At 43.7% G+C, this 25,774-nt stretch overlaps 1 pseudogene; it reads left to right on the forward strand.

The window, feature by feature from the left end:
• Positions 1–6,262: 6,262 nt before the first annotated feature.
• On the forward strand, positions 6,263–25,214 carry LOC110527911 (annotated as a pseudogene).
• Positions 25,215–25,774: the final 560 nt, after the last annotated feature.

A 25,774-nucleotide genomic window follows, 5' to 3' on the forward strand; every position in this document is an offset into this window, starting at 1 on the left:
TGTTTCCACCCCCATGCTTCACAGTAGGTATGGTGTTCTTTGGATGCAACTCAGCATTCTTTGTCCTCCAAACACAAAGAGTTGAGTTTTTACCAAAAAGTTATATTTTGGTTTCATCTGACCATATGACATTCTCCCAATCTTCTTCTGGATCATCCAAATGCTCTCTAGCAAACTTCAGACGGTTCTGGACATGTACTGACTTAAGCAGGGGGACACGTTTGGCACTGCAGGATTTGAGACCTTGGCGGCGTAGTGTGTTACTGATGATAGGCTTTGTTACTTTGGTCCCAGCTCTCTATAGGTTTTCACTAGGTCCCCCCGTGTGGTTCTGGGATTTTTGCTCATTTTGCTCATTTTGACCCCACGGGGTGAGATCTTGCGTGGAGCCCCAGATCGAGGGAGATTATCAGTGGTTTGTATGTCTTCCATTTCCTAATAATTGCTCCCACAGTTGATTTCTTCAAACCAAGATGCTTACCTATTGCAGATTAAGTCTTCCCAGCCTGGTGCAGGTCTACAATTTTGTTTCTGGTGTCCTTTGACAGCTCTTTGGTCTTGGCCATAGTGGAGTTTGGAGTGTGACTGTTTGAGGTTGTGGACAGGTGTCTTTTATACTGATAACAAGTTCAAACAGGTGCCATTAATACAGGTAACGAGTGGAGGACAGAGGAGCCTCTTAAAGAAGAAGTTACAGGTCTGTGAGAGACAGAAATCTTGCTTGTTTGTAGGTGACCAAATACTTATTTTCCACCATAATTTGCAAATAAATTCATAAAAAATCCTACAATGTGATTTTCTGGATTTTTTTTCTTCTCATTTTATCTGTCATAGTTGAAGTGTACCTAAGATGAAAATTACAGGCCTCTCATCTTTTTAAGTGGGAGAACTTGCACAATTGGTGGCTGACTAAATACCTTTTTTGCCCAACTGTAAGTGAAATAATCTGTCTGTAAACAATTGTTGGAAAAATTCCTTCTGTCATGCACAAAGTAGAGTAACCTACTAACCTACTTGCCAAAACGATAGTTTTTGACAAGAAATTTGTGGAGTGGTTGAAAAACGAGTTTTAACCCAACCTAAGTGTATGTAAACTTCCGACTTCAACTGTAGGTATTCCTCTTGTCCAGATGGGATAGGGCAGTGTGCAGTGTGATGGTGATTGCATCGACAGAGGACCTTTTGGGGCGGTAAGCAAATTGGATTGGGTCTAGGGTATCAGGTAGGGTGGAGGTGATATGGTCCTTGACTAGTCTCTCAAAGCACTTCATGATGACAGAAGTGAGTGCTATGGGGCAATAGTCATTTAGTTCAGTTACCTTAGCTTTTTTGGGATCAGGAACAATGGTGGCCATCTTGAAGCATGTGGGGACAACAGACTGGGATAGGGATTGGTTGAATATGTCCGTAAACACACCAGTCAGCTGGTCTGTGCATGCTCTGAGGCGTGGCTAGGAATGCCGTCTGGGCAGGCAGCCTTGCGAGGGTCAACACGTTTATATGTTTTAATCACGTTGGCCACGGAGAAGGAGAACCCACAGGCTTTGGTAGCGGGCCGTGTCAGTGGCACTGTATTGTCCTCAAAGCGAGCAAATAAGTTATTTAATTTGTCTGGGAGCAAGACTGTAGTCATGGACTGTTCTTTTTGCTACCGCACGGCAAGCGGTACCGGAGCACCAAGTCTAGGTCCAAAAGGCTTCTTAACAGCTTCTACCCCCAAGCCATAAGACTCCTGAACAGCTAATCAAATGGCAACCCAGACTATTTGCATTGCCCCCCCCCCCCCTTAACACAGCCCCCCTCACCTCCTCTTTTACGCTGCTGCAACTCTGTTTATTATCTATGCATAGTCAGTTTAATTCTACATACATGTACATATTACCTCAATGACCTTAACTAACCTGTGCCCCCGCACATTGACTCTGTACCGGTACCCCCCTGTTTATAGCCTAGCTACTGTCCTTTTGCTGCTGCTCTTTAATTATTTGTTATTTTTATTATCTATTTTTTACTTCATATTTTTCTTAAAACTGCATTGTTAGTTAAGGGCTCATAATTAAGCATTTCACTGCAAGGTCTACTACACCTGTTGTATTCGGCGCATGCGACAAATAAAATGAGATTTTATTTGAAAGGGGTAAGAGTGGAGCAACGGGTCTTACTTTTGTTATTGTGTAATTGTGTGCATGTGTGAGGTGGAAACAGAGAGAGAGAGGGAGAGACAGAGAGAGAGAGAGAATGAGAGCATGCACATGTGGTGTTTAACACTGCTGAATGCGATGCACTCGTAAAGCTCAATCTCTTTCAATCTCTCTGTCTAAGCCACATGGTATTCTGTGAATGAAGATCTAAAACAACTGTGACCCTTCAGAGCTTCCTGGGATTCAGGTCTTGTCGTGATGTCCCAGATGACTACACTGGCTCTCCACATGGGGATCAACTTACTGTTGGGCCTGTAAACCCACAGCATACAGTCTACCGTATGTGTAATAATCAAAATATGGGCATTGAGAGGGCCTTCACTGTATACAACCTCCCAAATGGTTTTGGTAGAGTATTTTCAGGGTGTAAGGAGAGCTGTTGTTTTCAGGACTCAGCTGTTGCAGTGGGATGCAGTGTGGCACTACAGAGGGACGTGCTGGGTGGGTCCATACTATACTACAGTGTGGTTTATTTTAAAGCAACACTGGTGGACTTTGGGGATTCATCCCCTCTCATGTGTTATCGGCATGTCAGCTTTTTAAGCAAGTGACACAGTACATAACACAGCCACCACTACTCTGAAGTGCCCCTTGTCCTGAAATAGCTCTGGCCTGCTATATCTAACTGATGCCCAAGAACGTTTCAGCCATCAACGCAACACCTCTCGCCCTGCCACGGCAGGAGATAATGCCATTAACGAAGATGGCTGCCTCTTAAACCACGATGTCCATGTAGGACATTGTTTTCCCCTATCGTCACTATTGAGTCCTGCACTCTAACACATAAGAACACGCATAAAGCATTTAAAAAGCATTTGCTCACCATTTATTAATCATCACTCCCACATTTGTAAATGTTAGTAAGCTAATTATTCACATGCAGTTGAAGTCAGAAGTTTACATACACTTAGGTTGGAGTCATTAAAACTTGTTTTTCAACCACTCCACAAATTTCTTGTTAACAAACTATAGTTTTGGCAAGTCGGTTAGGACATCTACTTTGTGCATGACACAAGTCATTTTTCCAACAATTGTTTACAAACAGATTATTTCACTTATAATTCACTGTATCACAATTCCAGTGGGTCAGAAGTTTACATACACTAAGTTGACTGTGCCTTTAAACAACTTGGAAAATTCCTGAAAAATATGTCATGGCTTTAGAAGCTTCGGATAGGCTAATTGACATCATTTGACCTGTGGATGTGTACCTGTGGATGTATGTCAAAGCCTACCTTCAAACTCAGTGCCTCTTTGCATGACATCATGGAGAAAACCGATAGAAAACATCCAAGACCTCAGATTTTTTTTTTTACACCTCCACAAGTTTGGTTCATCCTTGGGAGCAATTTCCAAATGCCTGAAGGTACCACGTTCATCTGTACAAACAATAGTACGCAAGTATAAACACCATGGGACAACACAGCCGTCATACCGCTTAGGAATGAGACGGGTTCTGTCTCCTAGAGATGAATATACTTTGGTGCGAAAAGTGCAAATCAATCCCAGAACAACAGCAAAGGACCTTGTGAAGATGCTGGAGGAAACAGGTACAAAAGTATCTATATCCACAGTAAAACGAGTTCTATAGCGCCATAACCTGAAAGGCCGCTCAGCAAGGAAGAATCCACTTCTCCATAACTGCCATAAAAAAAGCCAGACTACGGTTTGCAACTGCACAAGGGGACAAAGATCATACTTTTTGGAGAAATGTCCTCTTGTCTGATGAAACAGAAATAGAACTGTTTGGCCATAATGACCATTGTTATGTTTAGAGGAAATACGAACATTTGTGGGCAGAACTGAAACAGTGTGTGCGAGCAAGGAGGCCTACAAACCTGATTCAGTTACACCAGCTCTGTCAGGAGGAATGGGCCAAAATTCACCCAACTTATTGTGGGAAGCTTGTGGAAGGCTACCCGAAACGTTTGACCCAAGTTAAACAATTTAAAGGCAATGCTACCATATACTAATTGAGTGTATGTAAACTTCTGACCTACTGGGAATGTGATGAAAGAAATAAAAGCTTAAATAAATCATTCTCTCTACTATTATTCTGACATTTCACATTCTTAAAATAGAGTGGTGATCCTAACTGACCTAAGACAGGGATTCTTTACTTGGATTAAATGTCAGGAATTGTGAAAAACTGAGTTGAAATGTATTTGGCTAAGGTGTATGTAAACTTCTGACTTCAACTGTATGTGTATGTAGTTCCTTAAACATCCTGTGTTATGTGATTAATCTTTTACCAGGTACTGCAGGAATGTCTATCAATGGCATGCCAATCTTTTTGTGAGAAATTACACTGGTCAATCAAAACATCTATAAAGTATTAATTTTAAAGTACACATAGCACTCACTTTAGATTAGGGACTGCAAAAATACTTTGCTAATGATTAGTAAATGGTTTATTAATGTAGGAGTAAGGATAAATAAATGATGAACACACAATTTGTTAATGCCTTATGAATGGTTTGTAATGGATCCTTCAAATAAAGTGTTACCGAACATTATAACCCTCTAATTTGTATCTTCTCTCTGTTTGTACTGTCTCTTCAGCTGAGGAAATTACAAATGAATCCCAATCGCATTTCGGCCACTGCTTCTGTACTGCTGTGGCTACAACACTGGACCATGGACGTGTGCTACTGTGCCTGTTCAACAATAGATCTTTCCAACAGTGAATCTTTCAATCAGGAATGCTGGACTCTGGCTTTGTCTATTCTGGGACACTTTGAACCCACCCCCCTCTATGCACTCATACAAGGCACCATCTCCTCCTCTGCTCCTCTGGACTGAAGGTCAGGTCCACTGGGGCCAGAATTTGAGAGGCACCGTCCTAATAATAAGACTCATAACGTTCATAGACTAAAGCACACTAGTAGTTTTCCTTTCACATTTAGCACAGTAGAGTTCTCTGGAGTTGAGATATTTCACGTTCACAATATGGAGTACTGGCAATGTGCCATTATCTTTGCATAAGTCATTTATGACCACCTTGTGTCGACATTATGACAGAACACCAATATAACTTGTTACCAAAATATTACTGCGTTGCTATTTCATCAATACATTGCTCAGACATCTTCAGTGTGTCAGTATCTTCCGCGTAGAGAATGTAGATGTACTGTCCGCCACCATGTTCAAACAGAGAGCCGTTTGTCTCTATTAATATTGTGTGATGTATTTATAGAGCATGTTTAATGTCACACAGACGGGCTCCTGAAATAATCTCTTCTCAGGTTGCATCCTCCTGTGGCCACACACAATGGCAGACACCCCTGTTGGCTCCTCACAACAAAGAAGCCGCCTGGGCAATTACTGAGGGACAGAGTGAGCACATGGGCATCTCATTCACTTCCTGTTGCGCTGTGTAGACTTGAGCTTTTCAGGAACTTTTATTATAGAGAATAAGATAACACTTGGTATTTTCATTGAGGACAAAAGTGACACTAGGCAGGTTTTAGTCTCAACAAATAGATTTAACAAGCTACTACATATAATGGATAAGTGTGAAGTATTTTGTAAAATATACCGGACAATTGCATTCACAGGCAATAATATCTGTAAATAACTGTGAATAAACTATTTAATAATAGTAAACTATTAGTTAACCCTTGTGTAATAAGACAGTTATTTAGAATATATTTCAGGATGACACTTTATAGACCTATCTGCTCACAACGGTATTTGAACTTTTTAAACCACTTATGTTTACAATTTCGTGGGCAACTAAAACGGATTATCAGTCAAATGTATTGTGTTTCAGTCTAGTTAGAGGCAATTACGTATTGTCATACTGCATGGTTGTCGACTAGATAGTGGTTCCACAGCTGACAGTGACACCAAAGTTTATAAAAGCAGTTCAAACGTATTATAATTATGTTTACCCCTTCACAATGTGTACCCTACATAAATTGTTACTGTAAAAATAGCCAGCTTGAGATAAAAACCTTGCTTTCCTTTTGTGTCAATTGAGACACGCGGTCACGACCAATAGGCAATGGAGGAGGTGGCATATGCTAATTAGGGATTAAGCTACTCTGACCGTGACCTTGAGAAAGACAATAAAAAGCGCACACACTGTTCCAAATAGTCATCCCGTTGCAGGACCCTGTTTTGAGGTCAGTTTACAACTTAAACTCGTCTGTTTTTTTTTTTTACATCATACACGCCTTTACGCACCAGTGTAAACCCATGTGTGGTTTTTTATACAATCATTTTTTTTAAATTCTTGCTGAAAAAATTGTATCTTGCTATTTATCTGCTGCCTAAACATTGTTGTCATCTATTGTCAAGAATGGATTTACTCACTACATTACGCACGAATCGTAAATGTTGTTCTTTGAGTTTGTCCAAACTTAACTTTTTATGAATGAAGAAAAAGTTGACTCACTTAAATGTGAACCGTAATAAGAAAACAAAAGAATGCAAAGTAAATGTTCCTCTCTTTTCCAAGGAGTTTGAGAAATCGTCTGTCCTGTCGGTGTTTCGTCGGCGTGTGGAGTTGCCATTGCGGTCATGTCCCGCTTTGATGCGAATGAGTTCGGAGAGGCTGGTCCTTTTCTATGCAAAACTGACCTGGAGTTGCTGGCTGCGAAGACCATCGCGTTTGATGGTAAAAGCGAGCATGGGTTCCAGACGTAAAGGAGGCTTACATTGAGGTTAATTAAGATCAACGAGCTCAACGGAGACCAAGTCATCGCTGAGACCAAAGTTAGAAGGGTGAGTGTTGCGCTCAGGGATTTGACACAACTATTTACTCAGGTTTAGAAGATATGACTACCTCCTCACTGTGCAAAAACTGTTTGAATCAACGTTGTTTCCGCGTCTTTATATTGATGACGTTGAATCAATGTGGGAAAACTGATTGGATTTGCAAAAAGTCATCAACATAAGGGAATTTCAAGGGTTTTTCCCAGCCATCTTTTAACCTAAGTCAAATAACATGTAATGTTTTGTTGATTTCACTTTAGTTGACAACTCAAATAAATGTAAATCAAAACTAGAAGTTGAACTGGCATCTGTGCCCAGTGGGTCATTTCTTTGCAGGTGTTTATAGATAGTTAAATACTAAATAAATAATTAAATACTCATAATAAATATAATATAATAATTTATTCTGATACATTATTATTAATAGTTTTTAAGAATAAAATGGAATATAGGTTTGTAGTGACTGAATATGATATGACAACAGAACCAGAATATATATGACCACAGTTTTCCTTGCCCAAGGTCCCAGTCTCACTGTCGCCTCTTCCTCCTTCCTCTCCCCAACTCTAGTCTCTTACAGTGTAGCAGGAGGACATCCAGCAGATAAATCCTCCTAAGTTTGACAGGATAGAGGATATGGCCATGCTGACACACCTCAACAAGGCCTCTGTGCTCTTCAACCTGCGCAACGCTACGCCGCATGGATGATCTACGTGAGTGACCCCACAGGGGCAATGGCGGGGTGGGACAGTTGTTCCATGCACTTCCTGGGATCCTTGAGTAGCCAGAACCACAAGTCAGTCTGTTTTAGGCCATATGAAATGAGACTGTCAGTTAGTGCCCCTCATCCTTTTATTATTGCTCAGTTGGGTCTTTTGGGGAACAACTTGATTTAACAGTATGTCAAAGGTGTTGAAACTATAGCCCAGGTATGATGAATTGCCTTATTCAACTCTCTCTCCACAGACTTACTCTGGGCTGTTCTGTGTGACAGTGAGCCCATGCAAATGGCTGCCTGTCTACACCTTCCCTGTTGTCGCTGCCTACAAAGTCAAGCGCCGTGCAGAGGTCCCGCCCCACGTCTACGCCATCGCAGACAACGCCTACAATGACATGCTGCGCAGTGAGTCACTCAGCACAAATAATACTCACACTCCTCCATGTTGTCAGAAACCTGATGCTTGCCACTAGAAGTCATGATAGTGCACACAAACTCCAGACAGTAATGGAATATGACGTGACTTAAGTAGAGCTTCACCAAAATACAAGTTGACGTAGTGCTACTACTATTACACAAGCCTTTTCTAACAGTTCACTCTTTATGATATCTACACAGATCGCGAGAATCAGTCCATGCTCATCACATAAGTAAAACCCCAAATCCATCTCAGAAAACTGTACTCTAATCATTGTGATACCGTCTGCTGTTGTTTCATTACACTACTAGCAAAAACAAGAAGAACAACTTGTGACGTTGGCCTTGTCTCTGTATGCGCAATCAGAATGTATTCTAGGCCATCCAAACACAGCCACTAAAATGTGTATATAAAACAATATTCTATTTTTGTTTTGTGCTGTAACTCAAGATGTCGAATCAGGAGTTGTTTTTTGGGGGGCTAAAGATTTTGGTACTATTTTTTCTTTCAGCGAGAACATTCTGGTATTTTGTTCTTGGCTGCAGTCAAATTTTCTTGATTTGTGCATTTTTTTACCTGTTTTATCTACACATTTCCTTTCTTATCTATACTTTTCCACACTTCTATAGCGGAGAATCCGGTGCTGGCAAAACTGTAAACACGAAACGTGTCATTCAGTATTTTGCCATTGTAGCAGCTCTTGGGGAAGCAGCTGCTAAAAAAAGGAGTAAGGCCAATATGGCAATCCAGATTTTTTTTCCTTCCCCTTTTAAATGTTTTGGGGGGGGGGGGGGGGGGTGTTTTACTGTCCTTTGTGGCTCAAAGTCCATGTTTGTCATGTATGCAGCCCTCGTTTGTTACTGCTTGTTCTCGTTCTCATTTTTTAATCTTTATTTTTTTCATTCATTCAAGTCTTATATCTTTCCTTTTTGAAACGTTCTGTTGTTATTAACGCCCGTTACAGGCCCACCATTTACATTTTTTTGAGGATTTAAATTTTTTATTTTATTTAGAATAAGGCTGTAACGTAACAAATTGTGGAAAAAGTCAAGGGGTCTGAATACTTTCCGAATGCATTGTATATACAGTGGGGCAAAAAGGTATTTAGTCAGCCACCAATTGTGCAAGTTCTCCCACTTAAAAAGATGAGAGAGGCCTGTAATTTTCATCATAGGTACACTTCAACTATGACAGACAAAATGAGAAAAAAATCCAGAAAATCACATTGTAGGATTTTTAATGAATTTATTTGCAAATTATGGTGGAAAATAAGTATTTGGTCACCTACAAGCAAGATTTCTGGCTCTCACAGACCTGTAGCTTCTTCTTTAAGAGGCTCCTCTGTCCTCCACTCATTACCTGTATTAATGGCACCTGTTTGAACTTGTTATCAGTATAAAAGACACCTGCTAGACCAACTATCAGTAAGGAATTTGTCAAATGTACTTGCTCCATTGATCAGCCCTGGTGAGTCATGACATCACTTCCCCTGGTTTCTCCACAGCATGCCATGGATATCCTGGAGAAGTATGGCTGCTATAAGATAGTGGAAGCAATCACGCATTTCGGCAACATGAAGTTCAAGCAGAAGCAGCGCGATGAGCAGGCAGAGAATGATGGCACTGAAAGTAAGGGGGACTACCAATTTGAGATTTTGCATAAAAGTGGACTGTCTAAGACTAATAATCAAGAGCATATCAGGACCAATTCCATTGTAGCCTCCAACCAAGTGTGTTATGCATGTGTTTCATCATGTATATGTCCTGTGTGTTTGTCCAGGTGCTGACAAAGCCTCCTACCTGATGGGAGTCAGTTCAGCTGACCCCATCAAGGGGCTCCTGCACCCTAGGGTGAAGGTGGGGAACGAGTATGTGGTGAAGGGATAGAGCGTCGAACAGGTGAGGAGGACTCACCACCGCACAGGACTCAGGACACAGCACTCAACAGCATCTGTACAGCTACAAATATTCAGTTTTCTTGAAGTGAATTCAGCTTAATTTGTTCTAATTTAGCTCAGTACTGAGCATGTCTGCAGGGATAGCTTCTTAATCCTGTATTGGTCAATATATTCAGCAGACTCTAGAAACTGGTCTCCAAGCAACTGTGTGTGTGTGTGTGTGTGTGTGTGTGTGTGTGTGTGTGTGTGTGTGTGTGTGTGTGTGTGTGTGTGTGTGTGTGTGTGTGTGTGTGTGTGTGTGCGCATGTGTGTGTGTGCGCACCCGTGTGTGTGTGTTTTAACTATTCCGTCGGAGCTCTGGCCAAAGCCACTTACGATATGTATGTTCAAATGGCTGGTGGGACGCATCAACAAGACCCTGTACACATCCCTGCCTCGCCAGTTCTTTATCGGAGTGCTGGATATAGCTGGCTTTGAGATCTTTGATGTCAGTCTTTCCTTCCAACAATTTTCACAGAATGTTTTAATTCACTCTCTTCCTGGATCTTAAACAGATTTTTTTGTGTGTGGTCTGTAAATATCAACATTCTTTTCCAGCTTCATTTCACAAGACTAAAATCTGAAGTGCTTCTTGCATTCTTACAATCTGAGGCTTTTATTCCACTCGATATGCTTTTTCATAACCCCTGTCCCTCTTTCATTTCAGCTCAACAGCTTTGTAGCAGCTAGGCCTCAACTTCACCAATGAGAAACTGCAACAGTATTTCAACCACCACATGTTCATCCTGGAGCAGGAGGAGTACGAACGGGAGGGCATTGAGTGGACCTTTATAGACTTTGGACTCATACAGGCTGGCATTGACCTCATAGAGAAGGTATGTGGAGCTACCACTTCTCAAAGACATTGCATTAACATTAGAAATGAACAAGAACTTCCCACCTCGGATGAGGTATTGAACCCAATGATGTGTTTGCCTGCTAGTATGTTTCATGACAGGATCCTGCATGTGTGTTTGTTCCTACAGAATTTGTATGTATTGTATTATATTTGATTGCATGATCCATCTCAGATTCACTACATGTATGTTTAGTTGAGCTTTGTTTCTTCTGCCCCTGGTGATCATGTCCATCCTTGAAGAGGAGTGCATGTTCCCCAAGGCTACAGACAACAGCTTTAAAGCCAAGATGTACGACAACCACATTGGAAAGTCAGCTAACTTCCAGAAACCGCGGCCCGATAAGAACCACTTTGAGCTGATGCACTACCCTGGAGTGGTAAGTGTGTATGAATGGTAGTATATTTCAATACAATTGAAACAAACCGATAACTTGACAATCATGAATATATATACAACACAGAAAGTAGAAAAGGAAACAAACGTTTCATTTTTCACTTACAAATTTCATCAGGATTTTTTGGCAGTAGTAAGAGCAACTTTTAGCCACATGAGCTTCTCAATCAATATCAATATCCTTAGTGATATTCACTCAAAACCGAGCAGGATTTGAAAGTATTGTGATATGTCCTTTCTATACCCCTCTTTCCAGAAAACGATGTGTCCTCCTAATTATCGTGTAGTGTATGTGAAAGTATTATCTAGAAAGTATGTTAACGGTTGACTTCATCCTGACACCCCAGGTACCATACAACATCATTGGGTGGCTGGACAAAACCAATGACCTGTTGAATGAGACAGTGGTGGGCTACCAGAAGTACTCCAACAAGCTGCTGTCGTGCCTCTATGAAAACTATGTTGGCCCTGACTCAGACCAAAAGACTGGAGGAAAGGAGAAGAGGAAGAAGGCTGCCTCTTTCCAGACCATGTCACAGCTGTATGAGGTGAGAGTGACAATTTGCTCTATCAACAAAATGCTGGATAAATTGACAATATCACAAGCTAATCTAATGAGATCCAGCTGGATTATACTTTACCTACTGTAGTAGACAGTCAAACTATACAAGTCATTAAGGTGTAATAAACAAACAGAAAGGATATCGCTAGTTAGGCAGTGAAGCTGCATCAACATTGAGAGATCATCTATCCTGTGCTGAGAAGGAGACAGTTAAGACTTGCAGTGATGTTTAGGGAAATGATCACATGAACATCACTTTAAGTCTGTGCTGGCTCCATTCTCATAAACATCGCACACTGTATCCTCCCTGAAGTCAATGGAAGAGCTACAGCTGTGCACCATAACTGAAAGAGTGAGGGAGAATTTGTTTTCATAAACTGCTGCAATAACTTAGATATTTGCTGACGTTGTAAACGCTGAACCTACATTGAGCAACATTCCCATCGTCAATGCTAGCTTAGGTTTTCATTCTCTCCATCCGTTATGTGCGCTTCTCTGTCTGCAGGAGAACCTGAACAAGCTGATGACTAACCTTCGCTCCACTCAGCCACACTTTGTGCGTTGCCTTATCCCCAACGAAACCAAGACCCCAGGTACACCACAGTACAACATTCGACTGAGATCCAAGGGAGTCGGAGTGCCAAAGAAATCTGAGGAACATCTTGTTTACTGTAAGTGCTCCAGAGAGCATCCTCTACTCTGATTGATTACCTCCTCTCCCCCGGTCCTCTGCAGGGATCATGGATTCCTTCATGGTGCTGCACCAGCTTCGCTGTAACGGTGTGCTGGAGGGCATTAAGATATGCAGGAAGGGATTTCCAAACAGCATCATATACGCAGAGTTCAAACAGCGGTGAGTGTGATAACACACACGTTCATTCCCACAACACACACATAAAAAATATATTTGGAATTAATCATACAATACAATGTTTGTTTTTTTTACTAACAGCTATCACATCCTGAACCCACTTGCCTTCCCCGATGATACGTTTGTGGACAGCAGGAAAGCAACAGAGAAACTGCTCCAGAATATGATGACCAGGAAGTAAGGGACCATGGCTTCATTTGATTTGATCCTTTCAAGTGCTCTAGTAGTGTACCTAAATGAAGTCAGGTGTACTTATGATCTGAGAGTATTTGGCCAACATTTAAACCCAGAGAGGTTTTATCATGGCATTTCTTTGGAACCATTCATAGTAAGATAAAGACATCAGCATAAACAAACCAACTCCTCCACCAGTTGCTTCCTCCAACAGGTTCAATAGTAATATGATCAGTTGCTCCCTTTCAGTTTGTGATATATTATAACTTAGTGCTCCCATGGTGTAGTACAGGACTATTCAACTATATTCTTATGCGGGCCAGATGTAAAAAAAGGTTTATTGCAGGGGGGCCGGACAATTTTTCATATTCTTTGGAAGAACTGTAAAAAAGCAACGCACAACCACCAATAAAGCACATTTCTTAAAATTAATCGTCACTAAAAGTAGTTAGGAAAGGAGGAGGGCGCTCAACCAACGTGAGTCGAGGGTGCAACCCCCGAATTTGATCGTCATTGAAAAGGAAAAGGAGCAACGCTCGCTCACCAAAACTAAGCATCTCAATAAATGACACAAAGACATATTCGAATCAGGTAATGCCAAATTCCAATCGGAAGGGAGTTTAAAGCTTTGAATTGATTTCCCTTTGTCATTAGGTGCACTTTTAGTCACACTCCTAACGAGTCCTACGAGTCTCAGAGAGGGAAACAGAATGCACGTACATACGTGTTCCTTGGAGTCGTAGCTTTCAGGAAGGGGGTCATAATATTTTGTAGTTTAAACTGTGGCTAGATCCAAATTCACATGAAGAAAAAAATTAATCAACACGCAAGAGGTGCTAGAAACCCCTAAAAAAAATGCTAGAAAAACAACACTAGAAACAACCACTTGTCGTTTTGGTACTGAACGTCAAATTTGTGCACGGAATTTTTTGCAGAACTTTTATTAAATGTTCAGAATTGATCAAAGGGCGAGTATAAATTAATACACGGGCTGGATCTGGCCCGCGGGCCGCTAGTTGAATAGTCCTGGTCTAGTATGTGTGGTATGCAAGGGCAATGTTAGCGGCGTGTGTGAGGCGTGTGCTTGTCCATATATGGTTACCCTGCATGTGTGTGGCCCCCACGGTAATATTGACCCCATTACCTCCCTCACACACACTCCTCCCCACCCGTCCCGGCCCCTCTCCCCTCTCTGCTCTCCCTAAATTAAACAATGCTGACGGTGTCCTTAGAGCCAGGTGGCGACATGTGCCAAGTGGCAGCTGCTAGGGCCCACCCTAAAAATACAACCCCCCCCCGCCTACCCCGTGGCCCTTGGCCTCTTTTGTCCCAGGCGCCTGCAGTTCTAAGTAAGCACATAGATGGAATATGTGGTGGGTGACAGATGATTAAAGGCCGCTGTTTGATAGAGGGCTTTCGTTTCTAAATAAACACATAGACACTCACCTTTGAGAGGCAGAGCATGGAGTCATGTCAGAAATGCAATCATACTCATACCACAGCCACCTCCCCATTCACTCTGCTACCCCCGACACCCTGCCTGACCATGGCCCTGTACTCACTCAGGCACACATTCACAACTCTGACAGGAAGTGCCTGACCAGGTTGCAAAAATGTCTTGTATCTAAAATAATTCTTCAGCTGTCCCCATAGGAGAACCCTTTTTGGTTCCAGGTAGAACCCTTTTTGGTTCCAAAACCACAGGCTTAAGTTTTTCAAAATAAGGATAATATAATAATATCCTTTTGGGTTCCATGTAGAACCCTCTGTAAAAAGGGTTCTACCTGGAACCAAAATGGGTTCTCCAAAGGGTTCTCCTATAACCCCTTTAGGTTCTAGATAGCACTTTTTTTCAAATAGTGTAGATGAAGATGTCTAGGGGTGTGAGACGCCATCGTTATTTTGGAAATCTTCAGCCTTTGGTTGATCCAAGACATTAAACATGTCATGAGGGATGCCAGATTGCATAATTATTCCAATTTTAATTTGCCTAACAATAAAGGAACTAATTATGATGAGACGGCCTAGGTCAATTACAAGCTGTGGTGAGTTTCTAACCAGACATTTTCACTTGACCAAAAAATACAGTTGACTTATTTATGTGTGGTAATTGTTCATTTAGTAGGAACGGTAGAGAGATCCTCAAAGTATAAGATAAAGATAAACCTCAAGGTAAATTTGATATTTTCTAATTTAAGAAAAAAAATAATGTCTTTGAGCCACACAGCTAAGCAGGTATAGGCGCTGTGGATTTCCAACTCAGCAGAATTCTGCGACGGCTCAGCACAGCTGTGAATGCAATAACATGAGGGTGTTTTTCCACATTTTGTTACGTTACTGCTTATTCTAAAATTGATCAAATCTACACACAATACCCCATAATGACGAAGCAAAACATGTACAAAAAATGTAAAACAGAAAAACCTTATTTACATAAGTATTCAGACCCTTTGCTATGAGACTCAAAATTGAGATCAGGTGCATCCTGTTTCCATTGATCATCATTGAGATGTTTCTACAACTTGATTGGAGTCCACCTATCTATAAAAGGTCCCGCAGTTTACAGTGCATGTCAGATCAAAAACCAAGCCATGAGGTCGAAGGAATTGTCCGTAGAGCTCCGAGACAGGATTGTGTCGAGGCACAGAGGGTACCCAAAAATGTTTGCAGCATTGAAGATCACCAAGAACACAGGGGCCTCCATCATTCTTAAATGGAAGAATTTTGGAACCATCAATATTCTTCCAATACCTGGCCGCCTGGCCAAACTGAGCAACCGGGGGAGGAGGCCCTTGGTCAGGGAGGTGACCAAGAACCCGATGGTCATTCTGACAGTACTCCGGAGTTCTTCTGTTGTGATGGGAGAATTTTCCAGAAGGACAACCATCTCTGCAGCACTCCACCAATCAGGCCTTTATGGTAGAGTGGCCAGACAGAAGCCACTCCTCAGTAAAAAAGCACATGACAGCCCGCTTGGAGTTTACCAAAAGGCACCTAAGGACTTTCAGACCATGAGATTCTCTGGTCTGGTGAAACCAAGATGGAACTCTTTGGCCTGAATGCCAAGCGTCATGTCTGGAGGAAACCTGGCACCATCCCTACGGTAAAGCATGGCGGTGGCAGCATCATACTGTGGGCATGTTTTTCAGCGGCAGGGATTGAGAGACTAGTCAGGGTTGAGGGAAAGATGAACGGAACAAAGTACAGAGAGATCCTTGATGGAAATCTGCTCCAGAGTGCTCAGGATCTCAGACTGGACAACGACCCTAAGCACACAGCCAAGACAATGCAGGAGTGGTTTCAGGACAAGGCTCTGAATGTCCTTGAGTGGCCCAGGCAGAGCACGGACATGAACCCGATCGAAATAGCTGTGCAGCGATGCTCCCCATCCAACCTGACAGAGCTTGAGAGGATCTGCAGAGAAGAATGGGAGAAACTCTCAAAATACAGGTGTGCCAAGCTTGTAGTGTCATACCCAAGAAGACTTGAGGATGTAATCACTGCCAAGTTGCTTCAACATAGTACTGAGTAAAATGTCAGAATAAATGTGATATTTCAGTTGTTTTTTAAAATAAATTTGCTAAACTTTCTGAAAACCTGTTTTTGTCATTATGGGGTATGGTGTGTAGAATGAAAAACAATTTGATCAATTTTAGAATAAGGTTGTAATGTAACAAAATGTGGAAAAAGGGAAGGGATCTGAATACTTCCCAAATTCACTGTAAATGGGGTCTTCTACATCTCTAAAAATAGCAGCATGGGGTGATGGTTGAAGTTGAATAGCTAGGACCTGTGATGAGATTTAAAAGATCGAAGTCCAGAAGCTCATCATTTTGGAGCAAGACCAGAACATGTGTGTGAGGTTAGCAGGAGACTGGGCCCACCGTCCACATTTGTCATCAAAGTCAGGGTATATCTCTGCTACTCTGGACTTGCTCATATGAACTCGATGGAGCACCTTAAACTGGTTGAGTCCAAGTCGAGCACAGGAAGAAGACGGAAAAAGCCCTTATTCTGACCTCTACTTACTTCCTGTATCCAGGGAGGCTCTGGTGATCATCCTGTGGAACATCCGGGCCTTCAACACGGTGAAGCACTGGCAATGCATGATGCTCTTCTTCAAGATCAAGCCTCTGCTAAAGAGCGCCACCACAGAGAAGGAGATGGCCACTCTGAAGGAAGAGTTGGCCAGGCTGAAGGAGGCCCTGGAGAAGTTATAGGTAAAACGTAAAGAGCTGGAGAAGAAGCAGGTCAATCTCATCCACCTCTCTCTGGAGCTACAGGCAGTAAGTTCCCACAGACTGACGGCGATGCACGCATTTACTACCTCCTACAGCATGGTACCATTAGGGCTCCAATGTCACCTCACATTTCTCCCTCTCTCTCTCCCTGCAGGAGTAGGAAAACCTGGCGGATGCTGAGGACGGCTGTGACCTCCTGATCAAGGCTAAGATCCAGCTGGAGGCCAAGGTCAAAGAGATGATGGAGAGGCTGGAGGACGAGGAGGGGATGAACGCCTGCGTGCTCGCCAAGAAACGCAAGCTAGAGGACGAGTGTGCTGAGCTGAAGAAAGACATTGATGACATAGAGATCACCATGACCAAGGTGGAGAAGGAGAAACACGCCACTGAGAACAGGGTGAGGAGACTAGAGGAACACAGAGAAGGAGATCAGACCAGACAGTCACAGAGAGGGAGAGGACACTGAACCACAGATGTCATAGTCCTCTTGTCCTTTAAAGTGAAAGAGATTCCTCCTAATTTTAGATGATACAAACAGTGGTAGTATAGTCCTGACTTAATGTAATTAATGAATCAAGTCAGCGTCAATACTCCATCCAACTGAAACGTCTGAAAAAAATCAAACTTTAGCAACCTAATATTGGTGAATATGTGCAGATGAGAATGCGATGTGCATAGCTGAGTTCCTGAAGTCATCGTATCCCTTGTCTCCTCTTCTCCAGGTGAAGAATCAGATTGAGGAGATGTCAGCTCTGAATGAGATCGTCCTGAAGCTGACCAAGGAGAAGAAGGCCCTGCATGAGGCCCACCAGCAGACACTGGACAACCTGCAGGCCGAGGAGTACAACACACTGTCCAAGGCAAAGGTCAACACACTGTCCAAGGCAAAGATCAAGCTAGAACAGCAAGTGGACGATGTGAGTTTACGCACAAGGAACTACAATCCATATCCAACCTGACTAAAATGGAAATAGATATAAATCAAGGGAAATACATTTTTGTTTTGATACATTGCCTTTTTTTACAGCCACCTAATCTTTGACATTCTCCATACTCTTTCCCAAATCAGTTGGAAGGCTCTTTGGAGCAAGAGAAGAACATGCGCATGGACCTGGAACGGGTCAAGCACAATCTGGAGGCAGACCTTAAGCTGTCCATGGAGTCTGTCATGGACCTAGAGAATAACAAGCAGCAACTTGAAGAGAAGCTGAAAAAGTGAGAACAATCTATTTGACTGAAGACTGAACAACTGATCAGTTCCATGATTATTGATCAAATATGAATGTTCTTTCAAATCAGGAATGACTTTGAGATTAACCACACTAGCACTAAGATTGAGGATGAACAAGCCTTGACCATTCAGCTCCAGAAAAAGATCAAGGAGTTACAGGTATGAATGGAATACTGGGTCTGGAAATAGTAACAGCGATTTCTGGTTAATATAATACAATACTATCACATTTCTCAGTACATTACAAATATCACAGACCACAAGCTGAATGCGTCCATTGATCTCTACGTCTATGCCCATATCTTCTCCCAGGCTCGTATCGAGGAGCTAGAGGAGGAGCTGGAGTCTGACCGGGCATCCCGGGCCAAGGTGGAGAAACAGCATGGGCGACGTGGCCAGGGAGCTGGAGGAGCTCAGCGAGCGGCTGGAGGAGGCCGGGGGCGCCACCTCCGCTCAGATCCAAATGAACAAGAAGCGCGAGTCAGACATCCTGAAGATTCAGCGGGATCTGGAGGAGACCATGCTGCATCACGAGGCTACGGCAGCCGCACTGAGGAAGAAACATGCCGACAACGGAGCCGAGCTGGGGGAGCAGATCGACAGCTTGCAGCGCATCAAACAGAAGCTGGAGAAAGAGAGGGGCGAGGCCAAGATGGAGGCGGACGACCTAGCGTCCAATGTGGAGGAGCTCTCTAAGAGCAAGGTAGAGAGAACACTCACACTGGTACTATTTCAGCTGATCCCACTTGGATTTCCAGGCTAAAGATGTGCCGTCTCTATGAGGACCAAATGAACGAGGCCGAGGCCAAGGGCAAGGTGGAGGAGCTCAATGACACCAACACCCAGAGAGCCTGCGCTCAGGCCGACAGTGGTGAGGCCCTGTCCTAGAGCGTTATAGAGACAATGTGTAAAGCCAAGGGTTTAGTTTAAAAAAATACTTCCTTGTCTGATCTCCCACTCTGTCCCCCACCCCTGTAGCTGAGTTCGGCAGAAAGCTGGAGGAGCGGGAGGCCCTGGTCACTCAGCTGCAGCGCACCAAGTACTCCTTTAGTCAAAATGCTGGGGAGCTCAAGAAGCAGCTGGAGGAGGAGAATAAGGTTAGAGGCAGTTCTAGGGCAAGTCAGAAGCCCCATACTGTAGTGGAGTGCTGATGCCAGCATCAGTCTGGTATCTTTATGACAATGTATAAACATATCAATATCATAGCCCACTTAAGCTTAGTGTTCACTACACAATTTTGGCACCAATTTAGCTGTCCCAGGCAAGTTTTTGAGATCGTAGACAAAATCTCCATGTCGTTGCCTACTCGGGTCGCACGGCCGTCACCGACGCTCGTATATTATAAGCGGGTTAGAGACGCAATCAGAAGGCTATATTTTCAAACGTTTGATTTTATCGGCACAAAATATGCAATGCTTTTGTAGTGTGAGCTGTGCAATGACATGTTTTGAGAACGGTGATCAGCAATAGCCAATGACAGCTTGCTAGAGAAGAGCCCAGAGAGTTGATGATGTTGTTTTGCATCACCCAGAATGTGTAGACTCTCGAGCAGGAGCAATGACCACTAGTATGTGTTTGTACTTGCCTTTAACCAAAGCGTTGAATCGTTACAGCGCTGAAGTTCACAAGCAATGTTATTCAATTCAAAATGTTTGCTAGAAATTTCAACACTGTATGGCAAGCGTGAATGTCTGACTGAAAACGTTTATGAGGCTGCTTCGAGCCACAGCTCGTTCTAGTTACATTAACAATCTAATCACATCATCATATATAGATGGTTTAATGTGGGCATCACTATGTTGGCAAGACAAAAAAACTACAGGAAAGACAATCATTTAATGTGAGAGGAACAGCGATGTTCAGGTTTTTTAAATGTTGTGTAGTGTAGTGTACACCCAGCATTAGTTGGTGTGCTTAACAGTACGACTCTCCTTTCCTCCTTCCACCATCTTGGCGCTATCTCCACTATCATTGTCGTCAGGCGAGGAATGCACTGGCCCATGCTTTCCAGTCCTCCCGCCACGACTGTGACCTGCTGAGAGAGCAGTATGACGAGGAGCAGGAGGCCAAGCATGAGCTGCAGCAGGGCCTGTCCAAGGCCAACGCTGAGGTGGCCCAGTGGAGGACCAAGTCTGAGACAGACGCCATCCAAAGGACAGAGCAGCTGGAGGAGGCAAAGTGAGTGAGGCATCTAAGGTCTACATACAGTGACAATGACTCTTCACTCTCAACTATGTTTTCAACCCTGGCATAGTAACTAAAAGAGTGACATCTAATTAATGTGAGATGATGTATCTATTCAACAGGAAGAAGCTGGTGACACGTTTGCAGGAGGCTGAGGAGTCTGTGGAGGCGTCCAACGCCCAAGTGCTCCTCCCTGGAGATGACCAAGCACCGGCTGCAGACAGAGACAGAGGACCAGCACTGCAGCTGCCGCCCTTGACAAGAAGCAGCGCAACTTCGATAAGGTCAGCAATTTGAGATTATCATGGGCAATGCAAATTACAGAGACATGCTGTCAACTTGATGACATGTTGTTGCTGAGTAAGGAACTCAAGTGAATGACCTCAGTGGAAGAAATTGCAATTTAGGTTGTTTTGAACCTAAACGTTATCCAGGCAGGGGCAATGGAATTGCTAATGAGGTGTATTACTGATTTCAGGCGCTGGCTGAGTGGAGGCAGAAGTATGAGGAGTGCCAGTGTGAGCTGGAGAGCTCTCAGAAGGAGTCCAGCAGCCTGAGCACAGGGCTGTTCAAGCTGAAGAACTCCTACGAAGAGGCCCTAGACCACCTGGACACCACCAAGAGAGAGAACAAGAACATCCAAGGTACGACCACGTCACACACATTGGAATAACTCTGACTACTGAGTCATTGGTCCTGGTCCAAGCTACATGAGTTGAGCCATTGAATTGTATCATAGCCTAATTAATTTCTCCCCCCAAAACCCCTATGTCATGATAATATAATAATCAAATTATTTATTAGTTGAGAATTTCACATCGATTGTACAAAGTATGGAAACGCAAACTGAAAGGCCTTTTTTCCACTAACCCCACTGTCCTATTCCCTCCACCTACAGAGAAGATTGCTGACTTGTCTGATCAGATCAACCAGGGCTGCCTTAGAGGAGGTTGAGGTAAGTCACTGTTCTGTTATTTCTCTCTGTCTCTCTTTAAGTGTGCTGTACTGTAACCATTGTGTGTATTTGTTTGTATCATATGTTGTTCTCTATCTCTCTCAGGGCACTTTGGAGCATGAGGAGAGTAACTCTCCACCTCCTGCTGGAGCTCAACCAGATCAAGGCCGACATCGACCGGAAGCTGGCGGAGAAGGACAAGGAAATCGACAACCTCCGGTGGGTTAAATCACCACACAGTTAGAAAGACATGTCAGGGGTTGTACAGGCACTGGTGGCGATCTCTCCTTTTAGTATCAGAGGCCCATGTCTAGGAATGTCCTCCCTTGTTAACTCCTCATTTTTTGCCCTCTTCCTCTCCTCCCTCGCCCCCCAAGCCGGAACCACCAGCAAGCCTTGGAATCCATGCAGGCCACCCTAGACTCAGAGTGTAAGTCCCGGAATGAGGCGGTGCGTCTGAGGAAGAAGATGGAGGGGCACCTGAACGAGATGGAAGTGCAGCTGAACCACACCAACAGGCTGAGTCCTGGAAACTACTGCACCACCTGCAGGTCCAGATCAAGGCAAGTTCTTCATCAGCTGGTCTGACAACTCCACACTCACGTATGGGTACTGTGACAATGTGACACACGGTTGTAAAATGTCTAGAGACAGGATTTGTATGTATATTTATTTGGTTTTTACAATGCTTTGTTTACACTGTAACAAACTCTTCATACTCATTCAATTTAAAGTTAGCTACGTGACTCATTGACCCTTCAGATCATTTGCCTGCTGGGTTATGTCAATAGCGTGCTGTACCGAACACAGGCTTTTTTTTTCTTCCTTTGTATATTTTCTTCCTCCTACATTTGTATAGTTATGACACATTGATTTGATTGGGTAGATAACGGAGAGGGACATAGCAGTCCCACAGTCTGGGTTTGAACACATGGCTCCAGGGGCGACGTGTGGTCCGGGGGGTTGGCAGCACTACTACTGAACACTCTCTCTCTCCTCTGTAACCCCAGGACCTGCGGCTGGAGCTGGATGAGACGCTGCACCAGAACGAGGAGCTGAAGGAGCAGACGGCGGTGACGGAGCGCAGGAACAGCCTGCTGACTGCAGAGGTGGAGGAGCTCCGAGCCCTGCTGGAGCAGAACGACTGTGCACGCAAACTGGCCGAGCACGAGCTGCTGGAGTCCACCGAGAGGGTTCACCTGCTACACTTAAAAGAACACAGGGCTCATCAACCAGAAAAAGAAGCTGGAGAGTGACCTGTCTATGCTGTCCACTGAGTTGGACGAGGCTTTGCACGAGTGCCACAATGAAGAGGAGAAAGCCAAGCTGACGTAAGGGAGAGAGCCAGAAACCCAGGCTAGACTTACTTGTGTGTCTAGTTTAAAATTAAATTAATTTCCGATTACAAATCAATCAATCAAATGTATTTATAAAGCCATTTTTACATCAGCCGATGTCACAAAGTACTATACAGAAACCCAGCCTAAAACCACAAACAGAAAGAAATGTGGTTAGGAAAAACTCCATAGAAAGGCCAGAACCTAGGAAGAAACCTTGAGAGGAACCAGGCTCTGAGGGGTGGCCAGTCCTCTTCTGGCTGTGCCGGGTGGAGATTATAACAGAACATGGCCAAGATGTTCAAACGTTCATAGATGACCAGCAGGGTCAAATAATAATAATCACAGTCGTTGTAGAGGGTGCAACAGGTCAGCACCTCAGGAGTAAATGTCAGTTGGCTTTTCATAGCCGATCATTCAGAGTTAGAGACAGCAGGTGCGGTAGAGAGAGAGAGAGAGTCGAAAACAGCATGTCCGGCGAACAGGTCAGGGTTTTATAGCCGCAGGCAGAACAGTTTGAATATATGTGTGAGTGAGAAAGAGAGAAAGAGAGAGAGAGAGAGAGAGAGAGAAGCCCTCCGAAACAAACTATTGCAGCATAATGAGAGAGAGAGAGAGAGAGAGAGAGAGAGAGAAGCCCTCAGAAATAAACTATTGCAGCATAATTACTGCAATAGATCCTGGAACCATATTACAGGTCAAACTCTTCTCTCTGTCATTGTCCATTCAGCCATGATGGCTGAGGAGTTGAAGAAGGAGCAGGACACCAGCTCTCACCTGGAGAGGATGAAGAAAAACATGGAGCACACCACCAAGGACCTGCAGCTCTGCCTGTATGAGGCTGAGCAGATCGCCCTCAAGGGTGGCAAGAAACAGATCCAGAAACTGGAGGGCAAGGTGAGAGTCCAGAGAGCACACCCTTTTCTCATTCACCATCTATTCATTAGGAGAGTGCAAAGTAAGTAGATTGTTGACTCAATTAACATGCTCAGGGTTTTGCTTTACCGATTTAGGCCTTACCCATTTTTACAGTCCTGTAAAGACTGTAAAAATGGGACCCGTTGTGTCTCTGCTTAGCACTCAGCATTGGGGGAAAGGCCCTGCGATAGACCTGCGTTCTATCCAGGGGGTGTACTTGTACATCATGCTGCCTCGCGCTACAGAAACAGGAGATAAGCTGCTGCTTCTATGAGCCGCTCCAGTTTGGCAGGTTGGTGTTTATTTGGATGAATCTTATCCTGGTGGCAGAGCTGAGCGATTTCCACTAGATGGGCCAGCGTCAAAGTCAAATTTGTCTATTTACCGAAAAAATAAATGTAAACAAAAATGTGATTTTTGGTCTTATTTTAAGGTTAGGCATGAGGTTAAAAGTGTGTTTACTGTTAGGGTTAGGTTTAAAATCAGATTTGATGACTTTGTGGCTGTGCCAGGTAGTGACTACCCTTCAGAGCTGCCTCCAGTACATGAGTCATCCCAATAAATGGCAACGTGCTCCGGCCAAGGCTTGTGCAAGGCTACTTCATTTACTTGGTTAAAGTTGTTCACCAATATTGGACGGTGAGTGTAGATCAGTGATCTGATGGTCTCCCATCAACAGGTGAAAGAGCTGGAGAATGAGCTGGAGTCTGAGCAGAAGAGGAGCCAGGGGTTCCAGAAGGGAGTCCGCAAGTATGAGAGGATGATCAAAGAGCTCACCTACTAGGTACTAAAACATACCACATGATTATATGCACTGTTTATTGAAAGAGCTGCCTGGCCTGTCAGGTGTTGTGATGTAATGCGTCATGCTGCCCTCTGCTGTTTGTGTTTGTCCTTGCAGACAGAGGAGGACAGTAAGAACCTGGCCCGTTCTCAGGAGCTCATAGACAAGCTGCAGGCCAAGGTGAAGAGCTACAATAGGCAGGCTGAGGAAGCGGTAAGTCCCCCACAACATTTCAAGTTTTCATTTCAACTGTTGTGTTACTGTATGAAATGTGGGTGTTTCCAAATGGCCTACAGTGGCATGATCTAGTTCCCTGCTTTCTGTCTTCTCCTCTCAGGAGGAACAAGCCAACTCCAACCTGGCCAAGTTCAGGAAGATCCAGCATGATCTGGACAATGCAGAGGGCCGATGCCACTGTCAACAAGCTCCGTGTTCGCACTCGGGCCCAAGGTCAGTACTACACTTCATCGACGATACCAGTAAATTGTGATATATCACATAACATGGTCTTCTCCGGAGTATTTATTCCCATGCCCTCAGTATTATCGGTGGTTGTTACTGAAACATACTGTGTTTCTCTTGTGTGTTTCAGCTCGCAGAGTAATTTCAGAGGATAACTACCAAACCAAAGATATCACAGCCAGCCAGCTACAGCAGTTGTGGTGTGACTGTGGGAGTGCAACACAGACCCAATAAAGACTTGTAAAAACACTTATAGTACAATTTGTCTCACCAGATAGGTGCAGTGAAAGGTGTTGTTTTACAGCAGCGGTGTCAACTCATTCCATGGAGGGCCTAGTGCAGCGTTTCTCAAACTAGCAAGCTTTGATCATTTGAATCCGCTGTGTAGTGTTTAGAGCAAAAATCAAAAGGTGCACCCCTTGGGGTTCCAAGTACTGAGTTTGGGAAACACCATAGTAGTACGGTGCCTATTAAGGTTAAGTGCCTTTGCTCATGGGTACAGACCTTTCGGTTACTGGCCCAACGCTGTAACCGCTAGGCTACCTACCGCCCACATTACTATCGGCAGTCAGTGTGGTACGTGGAGATGCAGTGAGTAATGGAGAGTAGTGAGTAATGGATGGTAGTGGTCAACGCATGGAATCGTCAGTAAATTACAAGAGAATTTACACCCAGTGTTCTGTGGTCAGAGGAAAGAGGACGGCTGCCTGCTGCACACAGCCGATGTTCATGAGGACAAATATAAGCACCCATCACACATTATCAGTGTCCCATCCTTAAAACCACTGTGACAAAATACACCGGGCACAC

The sequence above is a fragment of the Oncorhynchus mykiss genome, chromosome 7, assembly GCF_013265735.2.
Source record: "Oncorhynchus mykiss isolate Arlee chromosome 7, USDA_OmykA_1.1, whole genome shotgun sequence".
In the NCBI taxonomy this organism is placed as follows: Eukaryota; Metazoa; Chordata; class Actinopteri; order Salmoniformes; family Salmonidae; genus Oncorhynchus; species Oncorhynchus mykiss.